At 43.0% G+C, this 10887-nt stretch overlaps 1 protein-coding gene across 2 annotated transcripts in view; it reads right to left on the bottom strand.

Annotated features, from left to right (window-relative positions):
- The window catches only part of LYN (LYN proto-oncogene, Src family tyrosine kinase), a 110619-nt gene extending 100963 nt beyond the window's left edge, over positions 1-9656 (bottom strand). Inside the window, exon 1 of one of the 2 annotated variants that reach the window (XM_006923971.3) lies at positions 9578-9656. The gene's annotated coding sequence lies outside the window, so the exon portion shown is untranslated. The remainder of the gene's footprint in view (positions 1-9577) is intronic. The other variant, XM_006923972.3, reaches the window with a different exon arrangement.
- Between the last annotated feature and the right edge of the window lie 1231 nt (positions 9657-10887).

Below are 10887 nucleotides of genomic sequence, written 5' to 3'. Positions count from 1 at the left end.
GAAATCTATCTAAATTGTTTTCCCATCTTTTCTTTTTTTCTTCTCTGATGAGGAATGCTCTTTTTCACTTGAAAATTACTTTGCTCTGGCCAGTCATCTTCGTCTAATCCTCCCTTCCCTCCATTCTCAGGATTCACTCCTCGTTCAAACCTTCTGTAGCATTCAGCAGCTGCCGACAGATAAGCGATGAAAAACCCCAAGCATCAGAAACTATGATTTAACCGGGGCTGCAGGAGTCAAACCACGGACTCCACATTCCTTCCTTAATCTGAATCACAATCGTGACTTTTTCATAGAAGATGGCACCTCGCTACTCCATGGCCTGTGTGTGTTCTTTATATTTCATATGACCTAGAAATTTATACTCCTCATTCCAGTTTTTTAAATATTTTAACTTCTTGAGTGTATGTGGAACAAGTCTGCTATTGAGAACTAAACGATGTAACTGCAAGTCATATGCATGCATATTCATGACCAGTGAGGATCCGAGAAATGTTTTCTGAATGATGAATAAATGAAGCATTACTTCATGGATTAATAAATTCCACAGGTCAATCTATGGCTCTCTCTCACCCCCAACAAAAATAAATGTCAAAACTACATGAGGCAGAACAAACAGTCAGTAAAAAGGCTGCTATGTTCTTTCACATGAGAAAAATGAGTCCTATTTTACTGAGGACTATCCTAACTGAATGCACAAAACCAGTCAGTACTTTTAAATGTCTATACACAGACTGGCTCTGCATCTTATAGCAGGATGTTTGATTACATGTGGGTCACTGGAAACCACCCTATCTCACCCACATTTATAAATTTGCATTTATAAATGTACTTAGCTATGCAGAGATGGGTAGAAAAAACAATCTATATATGGCTAGTACCATCCAATTTTTTAACTAATGGTTGAATAAAAATGTATTTAAATAGGCCTCTGATCAAACTTAACTGTGAGAATTTTAGCAACTGAATAGCCAGGGTATGAAACAGGACAAGGAACTGTTCTTTGACTGCATTGCAGTAATTCAGCACACAGGGAGATGCCTGTGCCAGCTAAACCCACAGCTTGAAAATCTGTTTATCTGCCAAACCAAACGGCTTTGTACTGCTTTTCGATCTCTTACACTTTAATGTTAAAAAGCCAACATCGGAAACTAAGTAAAACTAGAAGCAGGATGGCAGAAGCCTTTGGGAAGAGAGGATGCTGTTTGGGGGTGCCCAGGGAAACAGTGGGTCGGAGCACTGCTCTGCTTTTCGATCTGGGGGGGGGTCACATGAGCATTTGTTTTGAGCTACACTTGTCTGTTTTCTATACTTTGCTATGTATATGTTATACTTAAAAGAAAAAAGCACTCCAGCATTGGGAAAACCTTTTTAAAACTCCCCTTCAAGCCTATTGAGAAGAACTTCATTGGACATACTCTTTCCTATTTTGTAATTTGGAATCAGTGAGTACATGGCTACAAATAACACAATTATCAAGTCAGAAAGCATGGTGAGAAGTTTGTAAGCACAGGCTGAGTGAATCTCTTGCAGAACCTTTTAGAAGAAGGAGGACTAGATAGTAATAATAACCATGACTACCGCTGACCTCACACATGCTGGCTCTGAATCCACTATATCTTGGAGTCCTCATGATCAATCTCTGGGGTTTAAATATGAGGACCACGAGGCACCTTGTTCCATTGCTAGGAAAGGACACACCTAGAATTTGAACATGAATGTGATTAAGTTCATTTCCTGTGCTCTAACCATTATCTCACCCATTGCCTTCTTTCTTGCTGGAAAAATTGGTTTCTGTGCACTGATTCAAGTGCCCAGGGATCCCCTGGGCCAGGTTATCGTCCCATCCACAACCACAGCAAACTAATTTGTCAGGCTTCTGATCTGTGAACAGCCCAGAGAGATTAGAGTACAATAAATTCTTCTTAACAATATTTATGTCTGCCCCCCAAGCACCCGCTACGATGCCTAACACATAATAATAAATATACATTTAAAAAATAAATTATGGCTACAGAAGCCCAATTTCAACATTAATGCCACACTAGTCTGTGTGACTAGAAGAGACAAAGTGGACAACCACATCCCATGTGTAATCAAGATCACGCAGTATTTTCCTCCTAATTTCCTGATTCTCACTTGAGGTTGTTTCTTTATCCTTCATTTCTCTCTCACTTTCTTCTCTCCTCCCTCCGCCACAGCTTTTCTGCTTGTATCTTAGGACCGTCTGTGGAATATTACTTTGCTTTACTGATTACTGTCCAAACCAAAGTATACCCATTCATGAAGCAAACATTGGCAAGAATTGGAGCCCTTGACCAGTCACTTCAGGGGAGACGATGGATCCTGATATAATCTGTGTTCTGTTAGGAAAAGAGGTGGAATAATAGTGCTGAGTGGGCAGGCAGTCAATAACATCCCTATGCACCCCATTCCTACGGCCCACAGTGAATAGTTATCCAGCCAATCCAACAGTGGCTGGCATCAAATGTGTGAAAACAGTGCCAGAGGGCAGAACTAGAATCAAGAGACAGAAACTCTGGAAATAAAATATTGTAGCACGAGAGAAAAAGCTTTCCAACAGCCATAGCTGTCCAAAAATGAAATGGGCCACTTTATATCTCCGTCACAGTGCTACTCATAATGTGTGTGATTTCCATCACCTTCATGTGAATCACCTGGGGCAAATACTAACATTTGAGACTCAGTGTTCAAGGGACTACGTTTTAAGGGCTATGTGTAAGACACACCATCAAAATATCTTCCTTTGATAAGATTCTGTGATTCTAATGTTGGATACCAAGGTAGAGAGATGATGTCAAGAGCCCAGCAGTTGACACTTAATACCAGAGGTGGTAATTCATTCGTTAAATTAGATTGTATACTACTAACTTAGTTGAAGACTTACGACTGTAACAACAATGTAAAATTTGAGAGTCATTCACCAAAGTTGAAATTTTTTCTACTAGACTCTTGAAAGATTATCTACTTAGAAAGAAATTTAAGGAAAATTACAATTAAATCCTCATTTAGTGGTTGTCTTAATCCACTTAAAACTTTGAAAATAACAAAACCATAAAGTAAAAGATCTGCAGGCAGTTATGAAATTTAACTTGGTAAAATTTCTTTCTTATATGCATTTGGCATCCATTAAATTTGAAACAATTGAAAAGGTCAATGTGGTCCAATGAGACAAAAACCAGCTCTTATGGTGCCTATTTGATTATACTGATGACCATAAAGTTGGTATTGAAAATATATTTAAAGCCAGGGATTGTGTCCATTACTATTTTTGCCTGTCACTCTCCATATTACAAAGCCTCTTGTTATTTGGGGATGTAGTCCATCCCTGTAGCCCAGGCCAGGGGGCCCTCCACCTTTTTGGGGTCCCCTCACCTTTCTGGAGTCCCTGGGCTCTTTCACATCTTTGCATTTCCCCTTAAGGCCTCCAGCTGGTGAATTCCTTCTCCCACTACCAGCCCCTGCTCCATCATTTTGTCCTCACTATCAGCAACAGCCCTTCCTTCTGCTCACAGAGCACTCTGTACTCTGTAGCACAGCACTGATCCCACTCTGTGAAAACCACGTTTATGTCTCCATGCCCCCACTACTCCGGGCATCTCTGAATGCAGAGAGCATTCTGCTGACCCCTGTGCTTCTGGCAATTCCTGGTACCTCATAAGCAGCTCAGAAGTTCAACCGACCAAACGCCTGAGCCTCCAGCAGACACCGTGCTAGGTAGGATAGTTTATGATTGAGTCACTCACTAGACTCTGAACTTTTCCTGGACTGCGACAGTATATAAACTTCTTACTCAGTCCAACTGACTCTTGAACAATGCAGGGGTTAGTGCAGTTGAAAATCTAGATATAACTTTTGACTCCCCCAAAACTTAATTAGTCACCCCTAGGTATCTGAGGAGGGCTGGTTCCAGGACCTCCGGCAGATAACACTCAAGTCCTTCAAGTAAAATGACACAGAACAATGCACACAGTAGGCCCTCCCCACCCTCGGATCCCAACCCAGGTCGAAAACACCATGACTCTTAGAGAAGAAGTGGACCCATGCAGTTCAAACCCCTGTCGCTCAAGGGTCAGCTGTATCTGGTGATGGAAGGAACGGACAGCGCTCCTCCCCTGTAAGAGAGAAAAGCCCACATCTAGTAGGAAAACAGTTCCCTTTTATTATGTGCCTTCTGGGTTCCAGAAACGTTATTAGGAGATCTGCTATTCACCACCACAAACCTGAGCAGTGGGTATTATTACCACTACTTCATAAAAGAGGAAACGGTGAGAATAAGTAACTTGCCTTAAGTCGCAGGCGCTGGAGCCTGGATGCGGACTCGGAAGCCCACTTCCTTTCCGCCATATTATATGCTCTCCCCCCAGATTTAAAATTAAGAATCAGCACAAATTATCAACTTATTCATATCATTAGTAACTTATCAATTTTATTAATAGTATTGACAATTTATTTATTAATGCTATTAATTATTGATAATAGCCATTAAATACAGTAGATATTCGACATGCTAAATTTGATGATGCGAGGCTGTTATTTGAGTAATTGGCAAATTATACCATTTTGACCAAATATTGCCATTCCTAATTACGGTGATGCTTTTAATAAACTAATCTATATATCAAAAGCACAATCCCAACACCAAGCTGCTGCTTTACAACATATTTGCCTTTTAAATCGGGGAGGAAACACCGCTAAACCCCACAGAGACTTAGCCCTCCCCTCCAAAGTACTATTTCTTCAATAGTGTCATCATCACGAAGATTCAGATACAAGTTTGGGCAAGATCATCACTATTTAGGGCAGTTATCAAGTACCTCCTCGCTAGTGACTGTAAGGCCAAACCTTCTGATGTCATGTAAAACAGCAATAAATGTTACTTTCTAGCCCCAAATTAATCTCTGTGGAAGTCCGCGAGTCCCTCAGTTAATCATCCACCTATTCGAAGCAGGACATGCGTGTTCAACGTCTCTTCATTATTCGGCAACATCATAAATACTTGAACATGAAAGAGTCTAGGTAAGAGGTTGATTATGATGGGAAAAAATCGGCTTCCTACTAAAAGGTTCCAAGGATTCCCCTTCATTTACACGACAAAATCTAACATCTAGTTCCGTACACGGGTCCTCCACGCCTTGAACAAGGGAGCTGCACGCCGTCTGATGACCGCGCCGGCCCGAGTTCTACGGCCTCCAATGATCCCTGCGCCAACTTGATCTGTTCCATCCGGCGTGGGTCCCTCCTTGGTTCACCGGGCCCTGTCTGCCCGCTTCCAAATTTCCAATAATGTCCGCACATTCGTGCCTCAGCTCTGACACTGCCTGACTCGCAGTGGATCCTCAAGAAAGTTTTGCTAAACTCAATACTAAATATAACTAAATACTAGAAGTGGATCCTTCTCCTTCCCTCTGCAGTCACATTGGCTCCATGTCATTGTTCATTTTACTGCTGTTTTAAGGTCATCTAAGTGATGTTCATTCTTAAAAAGATGTATGAAAGAAAAAAAATAAGCATTCGCCCATCCTTCAGAAATAATCACTATTAAAACTTCAGTGCAAAAATTATTAATATGAATAGCTTACAGATTATGTATCCTACTACGTTATGTGACTATTTTATTTCAGAAATGGTATCATATATTACCTATCAGTTTGTGTTTGGCTTTTTAAAAACATCTTTCATATTAGTAAGTACAATTTGTGACTTTTAAAAATATCTACAAGGTATTCCATTGTATGGTTGTATCCTAATTTGTATTTGTTTAATACACCCCCCCTCTTGTAGGAGCTTGTAGAATTGCTGGGCCTAACTCTGTGCGCTTTTAAACTCTGATTGATCTCACCAAGCCAGTCTCAAATAGTCTGTTCTGACTCACACTCCCCAACAACCCAGAAGAAGCAGCTCTTTCACCTTTTTTTTTTTTGCATATAGAAAGGCGTGCACTCAGGTGCGCACAGAGTCATATGTTTCTTGACATAGGCCATGGTCAAAGAAGTTTGAAAGCCACTACTCTATCCCTAAAATTTAACCAGAGGTTATACCTTAAATACTTCTTAAAATAGCACTGAACCACTGTAGTTAGGATTAAGAAATTATTATGTTGCCTAAACATTAAAAGATTTCAAAACATCTACTTAGAGTTTCGTAATGGTTTCCATGATGGAGAATTTCAAAATGTACATCCTTCTATTGCTGAAAACTCAGCGATGGCCGCTGAGAAGGCTCTGTGCCGATGAGTAGATTCATCCTTTTTCTATCTTCCTCCCGCCCCAACCCTTTCTCAAAGGCAAACCGAAAATGAACAGAACAGAAGGTGGCAGAAAGAACTCTGAGGAAAAAGCAGTGTCGGGTAGTAAGGAAGGTGGGGCTGCAGGCAAATGACCAGGCCTACGGCCTACGGCCTTCGAAGCAGGAGGAAGTATCACTTCCTCGCCTGCTCGCCACCCCCCTCTTTCAGGGCCTGCCGCTACGGTTCTGCTCTCCGTGACACAGCTTCCCCGTGGAAAGCAGAAGTGGTCCTCCCTCTCCCTACGTCTCTCTGAAACAAGCTTCTCCATTCCACTCGCCCTCGTGGGAGTTAACATTTACGGGAAGAGTGCAGGCACCCAGAAGGCCCAGACACCAAGAAGACATCATCGTCACATGACTTTTCTGGGCCAAAAAGTGGGCCCAGAAAAGTCATTAGCTTCCAACCAGATGTTGTACGGACAGACAGGGGAGGGAGAGTTGGGAAGGAGCTTTCTCTCAGCATGGATTAGGGTCAATAAAGAGTAGTGAGAAGGATTTTAGATGCTCACAGGAAGGTGGGAGTGCCAGCAGGCCCAGCAACATTTGATTGTGTCTGAAACATGAACTATAAAAAGGAAATGAGACAAACTAGAAGACCCTCTGAGCTACACGAATGAAGCCTTCTTCCCAGGGTTCTACAGCTCCAAAGAGCAGAGCCTAGAGCTTTAAAAAACACCCACTCAAATGGATTTTGTAAACGCTCCCCTTTTGTATAATTTTATGGAATATCATTTATACATTCTCAGCATTATGAAAACCGAACAGTGTTACAATGAGACGAACCAAAAAAAATCTCTTCCCTTAAATGGTCACCTCCTATCATGTCAATTTGTGGTTCGAAGCCTTTGTAAGATGTTGGCGAAAGAGTCGAAGAGGGGATCTAGAGAAGGGAGATTGGAAATATGCTGAAGGTTGTAAAACACCGTTAAATAATCAACACTTTGAAAGAAATCTATACAAATGAAAACTATAACTTGATTGTAAATATAACTTTCTAGAAATAGCCTTGTGGCAAATAAGGAACGTGGAGAGCTTATTCAGTACTAAGGGAAAGTGAAATGTAGGATAAGACTGAAGAAAAAGTCCAAGGATGTGGAACAAAGGCCATTACAGGCCCCCCATCCCCCCGCAACATCTCGGCACAGATGAACCTTTTTAACACATCATCCCAAGCAATTATTTAAACTTGCTATTCTAAATTATAAGAGGGCACTTCCAGCTAACTTAAGCCAAAGATATCTAGAAGAAGGTCCCAGTCTTTCAAATGGATTGTTCTAAAATTTCTAATTCTTCAACTGGCAGATTTCCATACTATTTTCTACACTTGGGCTTCTCCCCCAAATGGAAACTTACTCAAAATAAATTTTAGAAATGATGATGGAGTGATCTCAACATTTCACATTTTAAGTATCGGGAAACTAGACAGCTGTAAGAAATCTTTTACTATTTCTAACTGAAGAAAAGAAAAAAAACAGAACCAACTTCCTCTTCTATGTCTTCCTCTTCATTACCAATCTTAAAAGATGGAGGCAATGTCTAGTGCAGGTGCTCAGTAAATGGGAGGTGCTCATGGCAGATGCTCAGTAAATGGGGTGCATGTTTTAATGTGCATCCTATGGGCCCTGTCTCCTTACTTTCTATTTTCACCTTGGCCAATGCTGTCACTGATATAACAACTACTCACCGAGTTCATAGGTAAACACTTCTAGCAGAGACTGGAGGAAATCCCTTTGCAAAGTATTAAGTGAACACTTCTGTATTAACCAATAAGCACCTGACAGCCCCCAAGTCAGCAGAGCTGCTCTGACAGCAGCCCATACATGTGTCAGTTATCAGAGTTCCCTCCTCCCCAAGGAGGAAGCAGTATAGAAAGGCGAAGAAGCTCATCTCCCCAGTACAGTGCCCTAGTTGATGGTGCACCTACTCATTTCTTCTGAGTAGTTAGTCACTTAGTTCAGACAATTATCAAGTGATGGAAGAAAATTGCCTTGTGATTCTGTTTTTAAAAATGTGTATTAAATGATAAATTAATTTCTTTGCTTTTAAGTAATTGAGTACCTACTACAGGTCCAAAGGCTGAAAAGTGGGAGAAATTATAAAGTTGGAGCCAGAAAATATACCTACTCCGCCCAACAGTGCCACTTAACCAGGTCTGTGACCTTGGACATGCCACCAAACCTCTTTTTCTGTATCTGTCCCTGCCTACTCTGGGGGGCCATGAGAGTTTCAAATGAAATCAGAGCTTAGGAAGGATTCTGAGCCCTGGCTAAGCAAAAGGTATTAGCACCATCATTGCCAAGAAGAGCCCGGAAGATGTCTGATGTGTCCCATTGATCAAAGTCCCAAATGATGATTGTGGTGATCCTTTAAAGTTAATACTACCTATGCCTGAAGACACAGAGGTCATTGAGCAGCGTGAGTGAGTTGTAACAATGTTCCGTGTTATAGATGTGTACACACTGTACTCTTATTATACAGATTTAAAATTAGTATGGGCTTGTTTATGGATAGTATGGTTTATGGATAGTATAGTGTTAAATCACAACTCTATATATTCATTTGAACCAATTGGCATCTCAGATGTTTTGGTGATTTATTTCTGAATACAAATATAATGGAACTAAAAGGCTTTGAAAATCATTGATCTGCAAAATTGCTGGACTAAAAGAATGTAGAGAGGACATCACAAATTCTCCACATACCTCTGCTTCACCTATGACTAAGATAAAGCGGGTCTTTTGGATAGGGCAAACTACTTTTGCAGGCTACATCTTATACTCCAAATCAAGCCCCCTCTCCGGGTAATACAGCAGAGTAACCAGTTCTGAGTGGAGCTTTCCACTTAGAGCACTAGCTCTGGGTTACCTTGACAGTCCCAAAATCCCTCACATCCCCATTTCAGAAACCAGGACAGAAGGGCCAGTAGTTTCAAATGCCTTAGGAACCAGCCATGTTTCTTCTGCTTTGCATAGGGACAGACTTTCATTCCTTCTTCCAAGTAATCTCAACTATGTGACAGGCACAAGGCTAGTGTTCTGAACAAGACAGATGCAACTGTTGTCATGGAGCTTTCATTATAGTAGTGAAGACAGACTACATACAATGCAGACAAGTCATAATATAACTCAGGTTACTGCTATGCAGGAAATGTTAGCAAGTAACATATCCCAAATCACAGCTCTGGTAAATGGTGGAAGAGACCCAAACTCAGGTTTCTGGGCTCCCACGTTCTTTTCCCTTACACCGGAGCCCTCTACCCTTCACTCACCAACAGTGTTGCCCTACTCTGCATCCAGAGGCCCTGTCACAGAAAGTCTCTTGGGATCAAATTAAAGTTCTTCAAGCCTCATGACGTTCACCGCCGCCTGCAAGTGAAAACCAGGGACTACCTGAATCCCACCCTTTGCCAGTAGAGCTTACATTTCAGGAAGGACTTTGAGCACTTATTTAGGAAGCCACTGTACTCTTTCCGTGCCTCCCCTCCTGAACCCTACTGCTGGCTGGGGACAGCCAACAAATCAAAAGTAAGTCAAACATCCATACTGGCTAGTTCTTAGTGTGAGCCAGACTCCTGGGCCCTGCTGTGGGACAGCAAAACTCTGGTTTACTGTATTAAGCAGATTTACTAGTAAGGCCAGGTGGCTAAATGGGACAGGTAGTCTTAGGTTTAAAATTATCAAATTGCAAAGCACCCAGGAGCCTCACTTTTTATGGACAGAATTATTTTCAATAAATAATATACGGTACCATTCACGGAATACCTAGGACGTGCTTGAGAATTTACATGCAATAAAAAGCTCAGGAGGTAGATGGGTTCTCCCAAAGATGAGGAAGCTCAAACAGGGAATGTCCATCCTGGCTCAAGTTCACACTCAGGAAAGAAGTTGCACCCCCCTCCCCACCCCCCCAACCCCCATCACCACCACCACCCGTTCAACTCAGGTTTCTGAGATGGCAAAGATAGCAAAGTTAAGTGGGTTTGGGATTAGACACACACACACACACACACACACACACGACATGACCACAGGACCACGTCGGCTGTTAGAAAGCACATTACAAATGCACAGCATCCAGAACACACCACAGTTGGCCAAGATAACGCAGGACAGTGGGAACTGACGCTTACACCCTCCCCCAAGGCAACCCCTGAATTCTTAAAATAACTCTCGCTTCCTCTCGGCTGGCGGAGGCACGGGACTGCTGCGCTGCAGGCCAAGAGGCGCCGGGCTCAGCAGGACAGTGCGCACCAACCCTCGCCGCACCCCCTCGACGTCACGCTGCTGCCCCTGCTCCCAAAGAGGGCAGCTGCCCGCGAGTCTGGGAGAGGGCCCCACCCCTCCCTTCTGGGGACCCAGGGCCCGGCAAGAGCCCAGATTGTGTAACCCGAGGAGTCCGCGCCAGGGTCCCGGCCAGGAGCCCCGCGGCGCCCGCTCCGCGTGGAGGGGGCTTCCCCGCGGCGCTCGAGGACTGGCCAGGGCGGAGAGAGCATCCGGCCCTCGGGTCCGCGCCCGGAGGACTCCGCGGTGCTTCCCCGCCCCCCGCGCCTTCCCCTCCCACCACGCCCCTCCCCAGCTC

This window comes from Pteropus alecto, unplaced genomic scaffold (assembly GCF_000325575.1).
Source record: "Pteropus alecto unplaced genomic scaffold, ASM32557v1 scaffold87, whole genome shotgun sequence".
In the NCBI taxonomy this organism is placed as follows: domain Eukaryota; kingdom Metazoa; phylum Chordata; class Mammalia; order Chiroptera; family Pteropodidae; genus Pteropus; species Pteropus alecto.
The sequence above is the reverse complement of the archived record's forward strand: the minus strand, read 5'-3'. Positions and strand labels throughout refer to the sequence as shown.